Here is a 17,135-nt window from a genome sequence, read left to right as displayed (position 1 = left end):
ATGAAGCAGGTCCATGAAGATGGGCTGTATGTTTTGATCAAAGAAGATGCAACCCCTTGAGTTACTCCAGGCACAAGACTGTGTCTTTTAGGCTGGATTTCCCCCACCCCAAAATGCTGTGGAGGTAAATGGTCATTTCCTTTCTATCTCTGTCTCTCTCTTCCCATTTCCCCAAAGATACAGGGACCCATCCTTTTTTCCTGTACTTCAACACTAGCCTCCAAAACACATCTAGAAAATTAGCACCTAGGCTGAAACACTATAGAGCCTAAATCCCACTTGCTTAGGCTCTCACACCAATAGTGTGATTCAGTGGTAACTCCTGAGGTCACCCTTTTCCCTGAGACCCATTCTCAGCCCATCCTTTGTTTATTAAAGGGTGCCAATGGGATTTCCTGGGGGACCCTCTCAGGCTGGGAAGAAACATTTTGAAATGTTTTCTGTATTAAGTATCAGGAATAAGAGATTTTAGTAGAATTAAACTTTGGTGTGTATATGTGAGAATGTTTACTCTCTGGGTGTTTTGTTTTTCACTTACATATAAAATAATGACATTATTGGATAAGAAATACATAACTGCTTCACATGAAAGTTTTTTATAGCGTGAAGACTTGGGAAGAAAATGTCATATGTATGAGCACGGAATAAAGAGCTAACTAAATGGCTTATATTCAAATTTTAGCTCCACCCCTTAGTAGGTATAGGACTTTGGGTCACTTACATACCTTGTTTTTGCCTTGATTCTCCCTCTGTCAATTAATTGGTGATTTAAAATTTTTTAAAAAAAGTTTATTTATTTTAGAGAGAGAGAGAGAGAGAGAGAGGGAGAGAGAGAGATTGTGAGCATTGGAGGGGCAGAGAGAGAGGGAGACACAGAATCTGAAGCAGGCTCCAGGCTCCGAGTGGTCAGCACAGAGCCCAACGCAGGACTCGAACTCACGCACCGCGAGAGCACGATCTGAGCCCAAGTCAGAGGCTTAACCAACTGAGTCACCCAGGTACCCCTGGTAATTTGTTTTAATGTTTATTTATTTTTGAGAGAGAGGAGAGAGAGAAAGAGAGAGAGAGGGAGAGAGAGAATGAAAATGCATGGGCATGGGGGGAGGGGCAGAAGGGAACAGAGGGTCCAAGGTGGGCTCCATGCTGACAGCAGAGAACCTGATATGGGGCTCCAATCTGTGAACCCACGAACCTGGAGATCATGACTTGAGCCAAAGTCCAATGCTTAACCAACTGAGCCACCCAGGGGCCCCTGTCAATTGGTGATCTTGAGTAGATGGAGTGTAAGGTTATTTAGGGTATTAAAGGAATTGATGTTTGAAAATGCTTGGGACACATGACATATCACAAGGTCTGTACCCATGTATCACAAATAAATTAAATACATATATTCTTCCGACAGTTTAAGCTCCTGAAACATGTGACTGGCACTCTGCATGAGCACATGTGTAGAGAGACTCCATAACAGTGATGAGTAAACAGATGGGACTACGTTGCACGTATTGCAAATACTCTAATCTGCACCTAACCATGCATCTCAGACCAACTTATTTAGATTGGCAGGAGCCTTTTCAGTGTTTTGAGGCCAAAGCTTAGGATTTCTAAGTTCTTCAGGCGGGGAGGGAGGGGACTTATGGGTTGGGAGTGGAGATGGTTGTCAGGCTTGGCTGAGCCTTTTCTGGAGCAAGGGGAGGAGCTCTGGGCTGAAGACAGAACCTGCATGAGTCCAAGTGTTAGAAGACAAGGCAAGGAGATACTGTTGCTCAGATGCAACAGTCAAAGAAGAGGAGACATTGGGTGTTCATTTCACTAACTGGGTCTCCTATTTGGAAGACCCTGGGCTCTCATCTTGGAATGACTGGCTTGACTTTGGAAACTCAACCTTTATCTTTGGAAAGTATACGTGTGCACAATATTTTAAAATACTATCCCATTATTCTACAAGAAGTAGAATCCTGTGTTCTACTTCTTTTATTTCCCCTTGTGCTCTTTCCTATGAGGTTGTCAGGTTTTTGATCAAGGTTACAAATGGTGCCAGTACCACTCACATACCTAGATGTTCATAGCAAACACACTCCCAAGTCAAGGACTCCCCTTGTCCTACTTTGCAAATGTATCTTCGTCACAGCCTGGAAGACCAGGTTTAGACTTAGAATTCTAGATTCTACAGGGGCGCCAGGGTGGCTCAGTGGGTTAAGCATCCGACTTCGGCTCAGGTCATGATCTCACAGTTTGTGAGCTCAAGCCCTGCGTCAGGCTCTGTGCTGACAGCTCAGAGCCTGGAGCCTGCTTCGGATTCTGTGTCTCCCTCTCTCTGTACTCCTCCCCCACTCATACTCTGCCTCTCGGTCTCTCTCTCAAAAACAAACAAACAAACAAACAAACAAACAAAAAGAATTCTAGATTCCCCAGCAAGTATACCAGAATGTATTGGCACAGGGAGACTTGACCCACACCAGCCCCTTTCTTTCTACCTCTGTCTCCATCCTGCATCATGAGAGACCTTAAACACATGGAGGTGGATGTCGCAGGCTGCATGTTCAAGTTCTGTGCAAACCCTTGTTAGGAGCCAACACTGGACGCTCCTTGGACCCAAGCATGCAAACACCACTAACATTGAAGGTGGGCACTCACAGAGGTTGAGCTTTGGAGATGTTCCTGTGGTCTCAGGAAAGGGGAAGAGTTTGGGGACAGAATGAGGTCTTGGGGGGATCCTTCATGTGTTGTCACATGGGGCAGAACCAGCGGATTTGTTAGCAAGGTCTGATGTGATTGGTTGGAGCTACAAGGGCGTCTTAGATTAGCAGCCTCTTGACATTTGAGAAATTCTGATGGACATTTGGGGTTGATCCCAGGCCAATTTAGAGAGTGTGCCTGTGTAATTGTGTTACAAATTGTGTATGTGAGAGAGCGAGCGAGAGCAAATGCTGGTACTTTGAGTTTGTGTGTGCATGCACACATGTACTGGCAGGAGGGCGGGTGGATGGCACTCTCTAGGGGCTGGTAGAACTTCCTTTCCTTTGGGAAATCAACCCTACCCACTCTTGTGGGCTCGGCTATCCTTGGCTTTATCTAGCCAAGCCCAACAGAAATATGACAACTGCTACGCTACGTGTCATTTCCAATTTTTAAGCAAACACATTGGCAAAAATAAACACAAGGTGATCAAGCACGCTTTTGAAACATGTTATTTAGCTCAAGAAACCCAGTGTTATCACTTGAATTATAATCCACACCAAAGTGATGAGTAAGATATGTTATAACTTGTCTTCGTTCAGAGCTTTGAAATCCAGTGTGTGGTCAGATACAGTGTATCTGATTCCAAACTTAAATTTGAGCAGATACATTTGATCTGTATGTAGATATGAAAAGATTTACTGTTATAAGACTCAGAGCTAAATTTCCCACACTTAATGTATAATCTTTCAAGTAGCTAAATCAAATATTAGTATTTGCAATAACTCTAACTGTACTTAAACTTGGAATCAAATTTAAAAGTCCTGTCCTCTTCATTGCTGAGGAACATCCCCTGTGAAGGATGGGTCACCATTTGAATATCCATCCATTTACCCTGAGGGACCCTGGAGTCATATCCTCTGTTGTGAATAAGCTGCTGTTACCCTTGGCATTCGGTGCTTTTATGAACATATGTTTTCATTTCAAGTATCTCAGAATGGGAAAGGTGGGGTGAACGGCAAGTGTATAATAAATGAAGGAAGAAACTACACACCATTTTCCTTGAGTAGTTGTTCTAGTTTGCATTCCCACAAGGAACGGGCTGGGGTTCCAGCTGCTGTATACCGCCCCCAGAGTGTCCTCCTTAGGGTCATAAGGGCTGGATTGTAGTATCTCACAGTGGATTTCACTTGCATTGGCCTCAGGTGGAGTGACGTTGGACAGCTTTTCAACTGCTTTTCTTGGTGCAATGTCTGTTGAATTCTTTCCTGTATTTTCCCTCTGGGTCTCCCTCCCTCCCTCCCCCCCCCCCCCAGCTATTAGGAAGTGTTCTCTATTCTGTATATTAGTAGTGCTTTGTGATGAATGAGATTTGTAATATTTTCTCCCCAAACTGTAGGTTGTCGTTTTTTTTTTTGTTTTTGTTTTTTGTCTTTTTTTTTTTTTTTTTTTTTTGATCTCACAACAGCATCTGTTGCAGAGCAAAGGTTTGGGGAAGAGTCCCCAGTATTTGTGTCTATGGTGTCCCCAAGTGCAGGTGATGTGGGGTCCTGTACACCCTGTAAAAGAGGCAGGCGGCTGCTGTTCCTGAAGGGCGTGTGCCAATTCTTGACCGAGGGGTGGATGCTCGGGGGCAATCCCTTTGGAAGAGTCATCTGCAGGCCTGGGAGGGTGGTCTGCGATGGGTCACACCGCAGGTTCTGGGCCCCCCGACTCGCCGAGGGAGGCAGAGATCTGCGCGCAAAGCGGGGCCAGAGCCCCAGGCCCCGGAACGCGCATCCTTGGACTGGGCAGCTGGCGGCAGCCCCGGGGGGGTGCGGGGCTGGAGAGAGGCTGGAGGACCAGGGTGCTCAGGGCAGAGGGGGAGATCACCGGGAAGTGGTTGGCTGAGGGTCCCGACCGGGGGAGGGGCTGGTGGCCTCAGGGAGCCTCGCACTCCTCTTCTGCACTGCTTTCTGGGCTGAGACGGATCCCTCTCCAATATTGATTCCCCTCCCGTATTGACCTGACGGAGCCCCTAGGCACCCCCACATGCCCCGTTCGCCTGGGGAGAAAAGCTGAGTCCTCGGCCCCCGGGGGAGGCTCAAAGGGGTGGTGGCTGGGGAAGGAGCTGCCAGCCAAGCCACCCTCCCCCAGCAGCCCTGGGAGCGAGCACCTGCGCTCTGCAGTAACTCCCACAGCCACCTGGAGCCACGGCTGCTGGAAATCCCTGGGGCCTGGATGTGGGGCGCCAGTGTCCAGGGGGCCTTGCCTGCGTGGTCCTGGAGCAGCCGTCAATCCCCACCTGGGACCCGCGGTCCTGGGGCTCTTCCCGAGGGGGCTGTGGCTCAGCGTCGCACTTCTGAGATCGTTCTTACTCTTCAATCCCAGTAATTCGTGCGTTCTTATGGCTGGAGTTGGGTGGGTGCAGACGCCTGGGAGAATGTCCGTCCCCGCGGACGCACGTTCGATTAGTTTCTAGCCGGGCGCTGCTCAGCCTCCAGCCGCTGGGACCCAACCAGAGCTTGTGGGTTGCGGACGCAGTGCTGGGGACGTGTGTCTACCTGAAACAGCACAGGTGTGCGTATGGCTTCACTGGGTGCTGCTGGTTTTCCAAAGCGGTGCTGCTAATTTAGATTCTCACTCTCCCTGCAGGAATGATCTGACTGTCCCCGATAAGCCCGGGCAGCCTGTAGGATTACGGTTTTTCATTTCAGCGAATGTGGGTCTCATTGACTTTTATTAGCATTTCCTTGAAACTAAACAGGTTTTTTTTTTTTTTTTTTTTTTTTAACATGTTAACTCTATTTGTTTATCCTTTTTTGATGGGGTTCCTAGTCTAGGATTTTTGAGCCGTTTTTCTAGTGGGTGTTCAGTTTTATTTTTTATTGGACAGAATTATTTACATAATTCGGCTTGATGTACTTTACCAGATGTACATAATGCCAATTTCTTCTCTCGCCCAGGTTGTCCACTACCCGTCCCCCGCCCCCCGTCTTACTGGTGAATTTTGATGAACTTATTTAAGCTTATGATTCAAGTTGTATTTTTCCGCTTCAAAATGAAAACATTTCTCCTCATTGTGAAACTGCTCTGCTCTCTTTTCGAAGTTATGTATTATGTTTATGGTAGAACGAAAATGAAGGATTTAAATAATTAAGAAGGAATTGATTCCTTCTAGCAAAACGCAAGATTACTAAACCAGAAGACGGTTCAAGAGCAAATATCCCAACAAAACTACAGGGTGAATGATATTAGTAAGCTCAGGACAGAGTTAAAAGAAAAACGAGATCAGGAGAGCAGAGAGATCATGGGGAAGGATGAGGTCAGAAGCGAGGACCCACAGTCTGTTCCACGTTGATGAAAGGTATCACCCCACGGATGTAATTAAGTCAACATCATGTAAGCAAAGTCAATACACAGGAGATGCCATTGTCTAAAAACAGATTTTAGAGAAGGCAGAGGCCAAATAAACAAGAAAAAGGCTAACTGGTAGTATTGAAACAAAACTTAAATAAGATCGATATCAACAGAGTACCATTTTAAAAATGCTAAAGAAGGGAGCATGGGTGGCTCAGTGGGTTAAGTGTCCAACTTCTCCTCAGGTCATGATCTCATGGTTCGTGGGTTCGAGTCCCGCATCGGGCTCTGTGCTGACAGCTCGGAGCCTGGAGCCTGCTTCAGATTCTGTGTCTCCCTCTCTCTCTTCCCCTCCCCCGCTCGTGCTCTGTCTCTCTCTCTCTCTTAAAAATAAATAAACATTAAAAAAATTTTTAAGATGTCTTAAGAAAAACTATAAAAAATGAAACATTTCATTGTTAGCACACTTAAATTAGAAAAAAATACTAGAGTGAGTTCTTTAATCCAAACAAGTGGAATCCCAGATTGAAAACCAGGATTGCAGGAAGGAACAAAGAGAAGGAAAGGATAATTTATAATTACAAATAAATTAAAAAAATTTTTTAATGTTTATTTACTTTTGAGAGAGAGAGAAATCATGACCTGAGTCCAAGTCGAATGCTTAACCGACTGAGTCACCCAGGCACCCCCAAATGAACTTTGCTTTATGAGGCAATTCTGGAAATCTCTCTTGGAGATTAAAATATATACTGTAGTGGGATTCTCACACAGAGTCATGATCCCGAGTCTTTTCTTTCCAGGAAGCAACTTTATTCGTGCCAGAACAACTCAGTTGGGTTCGTACCCAAAGAACTGAGCTCCAAACACCACATGGTCATGGCATAATTTTGTTCTACATTTTTTACTTCTGTGTCTCCCATATATGGTAACACACAAACATGTAGTCTGATTAAGTGGTCTCATGTTACAAGGTCATGAGGGATGTTGTTACTTACACATATAACCAGGTTGCCTTGAGGTGTTTGTTTGCTTGTTTTTCTTTCCTTAGGGAGGGGACCCTACCACAATGCAGGATTAAGGTGCCTGAGAACAGCAAAACAAAGTCAGAAAGCTTAAAAATTTAATGGGAAGGGTTGGAAGGTATTAGCATTTGGGGAAGGTGGTAAAAGTAATTATATTAGACTATATTAAATAAAGGAATCATAATTAATCATTAAGCACATAAAGATTTATATATGATTGCAACTGGTAAGTTTATTAAAGGAACAATATAATAATAAAAGAGTTAAATCAAACTCAGTAAAATGAAGAGAGTGAAGGAACATTAACTATTTAGGTCAAAGGGTAGGGAAAGTGTAAGGTGGTTGAAATACTCTCAAATTTACTGGCAATAAGATGAATTATAAATGCACAAATTATTAATTTATTTTTAATGTCTTTGTGATATATTCCATAGAATTGTTAATAAATATTTTGGACATACCTTTACCGAGAAACATTTAAACAGTTTCTAATTTTTTCCTAATAAAACATAAGTTGTATGAAAATTTTTATACATAGAAACTTCCATTTCTGTTTTTATGGACTGTATCCATAGTGGGAGGAAACAGGAAACATTAAAATGTGGACAGAAACCACAAGATACAAATGTACCTCACACACAAATGTATTTAATGATTTCATCTACAACAGCTGACAATGTCAATAGCCCCACATCTGTGTGTATGTGTGTGTGTGTGTTTAAGGTTTATTTATTATGTAAGTAATCTCTGCACCCAATGTGGGGCTCAAACTCACAACCCCAAGATCAAGAGTCGAATGCCCCTCCAAGTGGGCCAGCTGGGAAACCCAATATTTGTGTCTTTGTATAAAAAGATTTTGCAACTGCTCAACTCCAGTTGATAGGAGACAGGATGTTGCTTCTCCATTATCCACTCATTGGATTATCTACTCCCTTCCTCCATAAAACGGGCCTCAGGCTCAGAGGCAGAAGTCACACATTTTCCAGCAAGCCATGGGTTCTCACATCAGGAGTGGAGGCATCAGGACAACTTGGCAGCCATGGAGGAAACTGTACCCATCTGTTCTCCAGACCAGCCCGTTCTGGTGAGTGTGGAGTCCATATTGTTGACACGAGTGCCCATTGGTATACCAATCCTTGTTTTTTTTTTTAATGTTTATTTATTTTTGAGAAAGAGAGACAGATGGTGAGTGGGGGGTGGGGCAGAGAAAGAGGGAGACACAGAATCCAAAGCAGGCTCCAGGCTCTGAGCTGTCAGCACAGAGCCCTATGCAGCGTTTGAAGTCACAAACTGCCAGATCATGACCTGAGCTGGAGTCCTACACTCAACCAACTGAGCCACCCAGGAGCCCTGGTGCACTTCTCCTTCCGTGAAACCTCTTTAAGTGAGCTGACAGATTTTAAAGGAAGAAGATATCTTAATTGAAATCTGTTTCTTAGGTGTTCACTTTTTAAAAGTTTATTTATTTTAAAGTTGGGGAGTGGGGGCAGAGAGAGAAAGAGAGAGAATCCCAAGCAGGCTCTGTGTAGTGAGCATAGAGCCAGCTTGGGGCTTGATTTGGGGCTCGATCCCACAAACCATGAGATCATGACCTGAGTTGAAACCAAGAGTCAGAGGCTTAACCAACTGAGCCACCTAGGCATCCCTAAGATGTTAATGTTTTTTAAGTAATGTTCAAGGTGTTGCATTATTACTGTTTAGTATATGAAGTTTTCTTGGGAAAATAGGCTTAGATGTGTTTGTTTGGTGGTTTTGTTTTAACCAACAAAATCACCAGGAAGTGGAAGTAGCCTTTTGTCCTCCACTGTTTACATTGTTCCCCTCTCTGGAAAATTCTTTACCCACATGTGCTTGGTCTTTTTTTTTTTTTTCTTTTTAATTCAATTCTTTGCTCAAATATGTCCTCAGTTAGTCCCACCTTAATCTCTTCATCAATAATTGTAGTTAATTTCTGGGGTGCCTGGGTGGCTCAGTGGGTTAAGCATCCGACTTCGGCTCAGGTCATGATCTCAAGGTTCGTGGGTTCAAGCCCCGCGTCAGGCTCTGTGCTGACAGCTCAGAGCCCGGAACCTGCTTGGGCTTCTGTGTCTCCCTCTCTGTCTGTCCCTCCCCCACTCACATTCTGTGTGTGTCTCTCAAAAGTAAATAAACATTAAAAAATTAAAAAAATAATTGTAGTTAATTTCTTTGTCCTGTTATCCCTCCCTACTTTCCTCCTCCACCCCTCTCTCTACGTCTGTATCAGCCTGTTTACCACAGTAGTTAATTATACCTGACATGATATTAGATACTCATTATTCTGTGTATTAACTCTTTCCTCTTACTGAGATTAAAATAAATGGGGGTGGGGTGGGCAGTGATTTTTGTTAAGTTAAATTCTGGTTTTAGTGCACAACTTGGCATATATTAGGTGCTCTATAAATTGGAAGATCAAACAATTTTTCCTCTAAACTGCGACCTCTTGAGTATTGAAAGGGGTGGTATAATAATAATTATGGCAAGACAAAAGCAATGAAATGAGATTTGTGGCTTCCCTTTAAAAATAAATGATAGGTTTAAAAGGAAAGGCATATTGATTAGGTTTGCAGTTTAAACAGATTATTGTGATTAGAGTCTTATATAGCACTCCTCCCATGTCCCCAGGGGACACGTTCCAAGACCCTCAGTGGATACCTGAAACCATAGAGAGTATTGAATCCTATATATGTTTTTTTCCTATGCATACTTATGATAAAGTTTAATTTATAAAGTAGACACAGTAAGAGATTAACAACAATAATAAAATAGAATAATTATAACAATATACTGTAATAAAGTTATGTGAATGTAGTCTCTCTCAGAGTACATAACTGTACGATACTCACCTTATTTGATGATGTGAGATTGATCAAATGCCTAGGTGATGACGTGGAGTGAGGTGAGTGCTGGTAGGCACTGTGATGTAGCCTGAGACTACAACTGACGCATCAGAGGGAAGACCGTTCCTTCTAGACCTCGGACCACAGTTGACCTCAGGTAACTGAAACCTGAAACGGTGGCTAAGGGGAATTGCTATAATAAATTCCAGAGAGAAAGGATTAAAAAATCTCGGACAGTGATGATTTAGTGCAGTATGCCACAAGAGAGATACGTCATTGCAATTGTGGTGGAGTGAATTTATTTAAAAAGTGTAGAAAGTATTTTTTTGACTTTGAATAATTTCTTTCCGTAAATAAATCCAAGTGCCTTCAATGGCAAAACAGTAAGTGGTTATGGATGTAACCACTGCACATGTGTAATTAAACATTAAAGTACACATCTCTTTGCCGAGTATCCAGTTTGTAGAAAAGCAATATGAAAGAAATAGTAATACATATACAAGTAAACACTGAAAAAAATCAACACAGAAAATGTAATCTTGGTTGCTGGATCAGGAAAGGTCACTGGGGATGTGGGATTTTATAGGAAACTGAAAGTGCTCAAGAATTATTCGGAAGTTGAGTCTTTAGGTAAATTCAGGAGGGCGGATGTATGGTTTATTGTTAAAAGTGTGTGGTGTGGCCAGAATGACACTCACGTTTACACAGGACATTAGTACTAGCAAGTGGGTTTGGGGACACTGAGATAGCAGTGAATTTTTGGGGGGAATTGGTTGGTTCAACTTCGGAGCTGGTCACTGTTCGTGGAGTCATCAGTGTCATTACTGATGAGGTGAGTGGGAGAGTGGATATTGGGTATCAGGGTCAGAGTCAGATCTGCACTGACTCTATGGGCATTTCTAGTTCCATTAATTGTATTTGGAAGCCAGGGAAACGGATGAATGGCCTAGACAGGGGTGCGGATGTGTAACAAATGTGAGAGCAGGATTGACCTCTAAGAAGCATCGATTGTTGTGTTAAGTCAGAAAGAGGAGCTGACATTAACAGGGAGGAGCACGGAGAATGTTCTTGCCAGAACCTTGAAAAATGGTTTTACAATGGAGGTCTTTGTACAAACAAATAAACAAAAATGTGTGATGGGAATATGGTGTTTCTGGTTATTTATTCATGAACAGGAGGATAGTTGAGTGACGATGGGGTTTGAGTGTGCAAGTGAGAGTGAGTGACTATCTAAGGGTTGGGACAAGACAAGGGAGGGACAAGATCTCACTGAGGATGAGGCACTAGAGGTAGGAGAACCAGGTTGTTGTGTATCCTAGACCCCAGTTAAGAGATACTGCAAGCCTGAAGCCTTGGGATACTAAGAAACCTGTGATCCCTGTGTCCAAATGACGGTGGGTTGAGGGGAGCCAGCATGCGTGTGGTTGACATTGACAAGTGTGGTAAGATGGGCACATCCTACAGGGAAGGTGGTGGAGGAGAAAGGGTCTGGAGTTGGCACTGGGTAATGACCTCAAGCTTTCTGTCCTTGACTCACATCTCTTTGATATCATCCCAGGAACTGTTCTCGCACCAGCATCACCATCACCTGGGAACCCTTAGACATGCAGATTCTTGGCCCCACCCCAGACCTACTTGGCTTGAGGTCCAGAAATCTTGAGTGTTAACCACCCTCCAGATGATGGTGATACAACGGTGCCATTCGAGACACCTTTCTCTGTGGATAAAGGAGGGTGGAAGATACAGATGAGTGGAGACCGTTCTTTGTGGTTGGTGGCCTTCATCCCCCATCTTATTCAAATTTCCTGTTTCATTTTGTTTTCAAAGGGGAAGCTCAAAAGAAACATGATGGCCCAGACTTCAGAGAAGAAAAGACAAGTCCATTTAGCTGAGTCCAAGCAGAGGTGTCGCGAAAGGGCTGCACTTCCTATAAGGCGGACCAGCTGCATTTTTGAGAGGCCGGTCACAAGGATAACTTCTCATCCTGGCAATGAGACCAGGTACAATCAATGGGACAGAACCTTGGAGAAGCCCCAGCAAATCTGTGCATACAGGAGACTGCAGGGCCTCCAGGCCTGCAGCAGCGATGGGGAGATGTTAAGTACTTTGGACTTTACAAATACCTTACAGGTAGTTGCGCTGGGTGGTGTGGGTGGTGCTGGGTCTCTACCTGGCAGACCTGAGTTCTGCACAGCGCCATCTTCTGGTTGGGCAGGGACGGTCCCCAGGGTGGGTTTCTGTCCCCCACCACCCGTCTACAGACAACCGGTAACACTCGGAGATATCTGGAGACAGACTCAGAAAGTGAGAAAAGCAAGAGACAGGCTGGCTGAGGCCTTGGGGGCAGACAGGCTTGCCAGGGAGGCAGAGAGAGCCAGAAGCCAAGAGGGACGTTCTGACAACTAGAGGAAAAGTAGGAGAAGATTGTGTGAAAGGGTCGAGTGGGGTGGCCCTGGGGAGGGTACTCGCCAGTGAGGCACGTTCCGCTTTCTGTTGCATTGTCAACCCTGTTTCTCGCTCCCTGCCACCATGCTTTGTTATAGTAAGATGGCTCTTCATTAAACTCTTTTGGGACACAAAGACATGAAATAGTGGGTGGTTTGGTGGGTAAGAGATTGGATTTCATGTGATAAGAGAGAAGACAAAGCTTTGCCAGCAGGCTCAGTGCCTTTGCTCTGGATGAAACTTGTCTGCCTCACAGCATAGGACATGCTGGAATGATCCAATAAACACTTCATTTTATTTATGGACAATTCATTCGGTTAACAAACGTTGTAATTATTTGTGCCGAACAAATACTTGGTGGAATATTACAGAAGTCAGAGGGGGAGACCTTCTCACTAGGGTCAGGAAGGAAAAGAAGGATCCGGCATTTTCTGGACTTCCTTACACTTTTGATAGAGTACTTTTGGCAGAGGCAAGGGAGGAAGGCTGATTTCAGAGGGTCAAGGACAGGAACACAAAAGGATAGAGAGTGAGAGGAGGCGGACAGGCATGTCTTGTGCCTCCTACAACAGGCTCTGGATTTAACTTAGTGAAAGTTCCCTCCCAGAGCAAGCAGCTTTGTGGTAGAGGCTCATTCCGGCACAGGACTGGGGCAGATATGACTCTTCAGGATGAGCTAATCTTCTTATCCAATGTCCTGGGGTAGGAGGACATCTCATGGCCCCACCCTAGCCCAGTAGGATCCAGGCACAGGGCCCTATATGGCACAGGAGTTGGAGCTGGAGTACACAGGGTCTTACCTGCCAGATATGGAGTTCTGGGAGTCAGAGTTGAGTGAGGTCACAGAGGAGGAGTGCCTGCCTGGGTTTGAGTCCACCTGGGAGGAGAGCACAGTAGGGGTGGGTGTGGGGGTTGGCAGGGAAAGACCTGCCCCCACTCATTAAAAAATTTTTTTTTAATGTTTATTTTTTTTTGAGATAGAAACAAAGTGAGAGCGGGGGAAGGCAGAGAGAGGGAGACACAATCTGAAGCAGGGTCCAGGCTCTGAGCTGTCAGCACAGAGCCCAATGCGGGGCTCAAACTCACAAACCGTGAGATCATGACCTGAGCTGAAGTCAGACACTTAACCAACTGAGCCACCTAGGTACCCCTGCCCCCCCTCATTTGTATTCTGCATGTATCTGTGTCTGGACATAATCTACTCTATTCCCATTAACAGCTGATTTCTTCCCTCATTGAATCTTCCCATTTGTATATTCTGTTAAATTGTTTTATCTTGATTTTAGTTGGGTTTTCTCCTCCATGCATTTAAATCATTCCCAGCCGGTTCCCAGATGTAGGCTATGATTCCAGGGAGTTATACTGAAAAATGAAGGTGTTCCTTTCCAACCGGGACCTGGCAGAATGGCTCCCACAAAGAAGGGTAGCGAGAAGGGCCATTCTGCCATCAAGGAGGCAGGGTCCAGAGAACACAGCAACATTCACAAGTGTGTTCGTGGAGTGGGTTTCCAGAAGTGTGCCCTCTGGCACTCAAAGAGATCTGGACATTTGCCACGAAGGAGATGGAAACTCCAGATGTGAGCTGAACAAAGCTGCCTGGGCCAAAGGAAGAAGGAATGTTCCATCCTGTATCTGTGTGTGGCAGTCCGGAATACATAATGAGGATGAAGATTCACCAGACCAGCTCTATATGTTGGTTACCTGTGTGCCTGTCACCACTCACAAAAATCTCCAGACAGTTAATATGGATGATAGTTAGTCAGTGATTGTCAAATAAAGGTGTAAAACTGCCAAAAAAAAGTGTTCAGATTGATAACTGGGGACCTGGAAAGTTTACATGATGGCATCGGGCATGGTCACTGATCTCCAGGACATCCGTGTGATAAGCCAGGTGATAATTAGGATTTTAAAGACAACGTACTATCAGCTTTTGATAGTTTGAGTGGGCATAAATGGGGGAGTCCTACAGTTGATTCATGGTTTATCAACAGCAGAGAATCATTCCTTGCCCCTTCCAGCTCCTGGCGGTGCCTACAGTCTCCAGCTTCTGGCGATAGTATCACTCCAGTCTCTGTTCCTCTATGTCTCTGTGTCTTCTCTTCCTACAAGAACACCAGTCGTTGCATATAGGGCCCACTCTAAATCCAGCCTGAGTGCAATGTGCTATCTGCCACTTCTGGAAGCTTTTTGGCCAGGCTAGGCTTCTTTTCTCCATCCTTGGCTCTCTCCTCCCTGACCTCAGCTCCCTCTTTCTCTCCTTGTCACTTCTGGACTCTGTAAGGCCACAGTTTCTCTCTGATTTTTCACTGCTTTGGTTCAACCCTCTCTGTCTCACTCTGCCACACCACAGGCATGGCTCATACCATTTTGGCTTGTTGCGTTTCATTTTTTTCTTATTTCAAAGAGGTGAAGGATCTGTAATACTGAAAAGTATAAAACACAGAAGGAAATGGAAGAAGACATACATAAACCGAAAGATATCCTGTGTTCATAGATTATGAGATAGTTAATTAAAGAGCCCGTTCTGCCCAAAGCCATCTACAGATTCAATGCAATTTCTATCCAAATCCCAATGGCATTTTTCACAGATAGAAAAAACAACTTTAAAATTCATATGGACCTACAAAATATCCCAAATAGCTAAAGCAATTCTGAGCAAAGAGAAAAAAAAAAGCTGGAGGCATCACACTTTCTGATTTCAAATTGTATTAAAAAAATATAGTGTTCAAAGCATTATGGTACTGGCATAAAAACAGATACACCAATAGAACAGAGAGTCCCCACATCAACCCATACATATAGTCAACTAATTTTCAACAAAGTAAGAATGCACAGTGGGGAAAGGATGGTCTTGTCTTTTCTTTTTAAAAAAAAATGAGAGAGAGAGAGAGCGCAGGGGAGGGGCAGAGAGAGAGAGGGAGAGAGAGAATCCCAAGCAGGCTCTGTTCTGTCAGTGCAGAGCCTGATGCAGGGCTTGATCTCATGAATTGTGAGACCATAACCTGAGCTGAAATCAAAAGTCGGATGCTTAACTGACTGAGCCACCCAGCGGCCCTTGAAATAACTATCTGGAAGTGATATCTGAACTCCCATATTCACTGTAGCATTATATTCCCAGTAGCCAAGGTATGCAAACAAAATAAGTGTCCATCAACAGATGAATAAAGAAAATGTGATTATTATATAACCTATGTATATATACATATTTATGAATATTATTCACCCATGAGAAAGAAATATTTGCAACAACATGGATAAACCTGGAGGATTTTATATTAAGTGAAATATAAAGAAAGGGTAATCACATGCACAACTTCAAGAGACCTTGCCAAGCTGTCCCACCCACTAGTTGTACCTGATCAGATTGCTTCCAGCCTTAAAAGCACGTGGTATTGCTTTTGACACAAAAAGCAATTCTATTGACACAGAAAGACAGATACTACAAGATCTCACTTTTATATGGAATCTCAAAAAAAACAATCAAACATACAGTAACACAGAATACAGTCGAGTTTATCAGAGGCTGGGTTTGGGGGGGGGGAAGGGAAGATTTGATTAAAAGGTACAGTCTTTCAGTCATAAGATGAATAAATTCTGGAGACCTAATGTACACCAAGGTGATTATAATTAATAATTATGTATTGTGCACTTGAAATTCGCTTAGAGAGTAGATCTCAAGTGTTGCCAAGAACATGATCGCTAAGTGAGGTGATGGATATATTAATTACTGGGGTAATAATTTCACAATGTAGATGTATATCAAATTGTCATTATTAGACCCCCCTCATACCTAGTCACCAGTTGGGGAATGAATAGATACTGTGGTTTCTGCAGCCAACATGCCTCCACACAGCCACAGGAATCTACAAATATAACTGACAGAACAGTGGGGATGGAGCTTAGAAATCTAGTGTTGAATCATGCACTGGAGAGTCTATGCTGTGCACTTGCCTGTAAATAAACATATAAATCGGTAAAATTAATCCGTGGTGCATCTTGCAACAATGGACAGCCTTGTGGGAGCAAGGATTACAGCTTGGTTCACTGTTCACATCACAATGTTTAAAATATTAAACATCACAGGGGCACCTGGGTGGCTCCGTCGGTTAGGCATCTGACTTTGGCTCAGGGCTTGATCTCGCAGTTTGTGAGTTCAAGCCCCGCATCGGGCTTTGCGCTGGTGGTGTGGAACCTGCTTGGGATTCTCCCCACCCCCACTCTGTGCCCCTTCCCCACTTGCACTCTCCTTCTCTCTCTTAAAATAAATAAATAAACTGCAACTTAAAAAAACATTAAACATCACAAATATAAATGAGTCGCTCAGAGCATTTGTTCCTGCTACCCCTTTTTCCTCTCTCAGTGCACGGAGAGATAATGTCTATCCAGAATTGTTATTCTCTTCCTTAAGCTGCCTCCTACTCTTAAGAGCCCATCACCCCATTCCACATTCTTGAATTCCTCGTGCCGCCCACCCCTGAAGTCACCCATCTCAAGGAGCTACTCACACCAGGTGATCCAGAAAGTAATTTAATTGGTTCTTTCTTCACTGATTGCCATGAATTCGCTGTTCTCCAACCTTAATGCTGTGGCTGTCACAATTAGTTGAATATTTATGTCGCCTAGGTAAATTTCAAAGTGCTGTTGCCTTCCACACCCCCTTCCCTTAATCTACAGATACAACTGATCCTGCCTGGGGTCCAGACACCAGTCCTTTCCAATTTTACCAGGTAATTCTAAGGTGCTGCAAAGTCTGAGTAACCCTGAAATGAGAGAAAAGTCCTTAATCTTGTGGTTA

The 17,135-nt window shown here is 44.0% G+C and overlaps 2 long non-coding RNA genes across 3 annotated transcripts in view; one reads left to right on the top strand and one right to left on the bottom strand.

The window, feature by feature from the left end:
- The window catches only part of LOC122213859, a 24,321-nt gene extending 12,524 nt beyond the window's left edge, over positions 1-11,797 (top strand). The window contains exons 2-5 of the long non-coding RNA XR_006199658.1: positions 1-124; positions 7,994-8,121; positions 9,937-10,052; positions 11,723-11,797. This is a non-coding gene — a long non-coding RNA (uncharacterized LOC122213859). The remainder of the gene's footprint in view (positions 125-7,993; positions 8,122-9,936; positions 10,053-11,722) is intronic.
- On the bottom strand, positions 7,016-17,135 carry LOC122213858. Of its 2 annotated transcripts, XR_006199656.1 has the most exons (4): positions 16,846-17,135; positions 13,141-13,217; positions 9,902-10,075; positions 7,016-7,098 (listed from the first exon to the last, which is right to left on the bottom strand). It is a non-coding gene; the product is annotated as an uncharacterized LOC122213858 (long non-coding RNA). The 2 variants fall into 2 exon arrangements; XR_006199657.1 differs by lacking the exons at positions 7,016-7,098; positions 9,902-10,075 and adding an exon at positions 11,798-11,879.

This window comes from Panthera leo, chromosome A2 (genome assembly GCF_018350215.1).
Source record: "Panthera leo isolate Ple1 chromosome A2, P.leo_Ple1_pat1.1, whole genome shotgun sequence".
Lineage (NCBI taxonomy): Eukaryota > Metazoa > Chordata > Mammalia > Carnivora > Felidae > Panthera > Panthera leo.
This window is presented reverse-complemented; position numbering and strand designations above follow the sequence as displayed.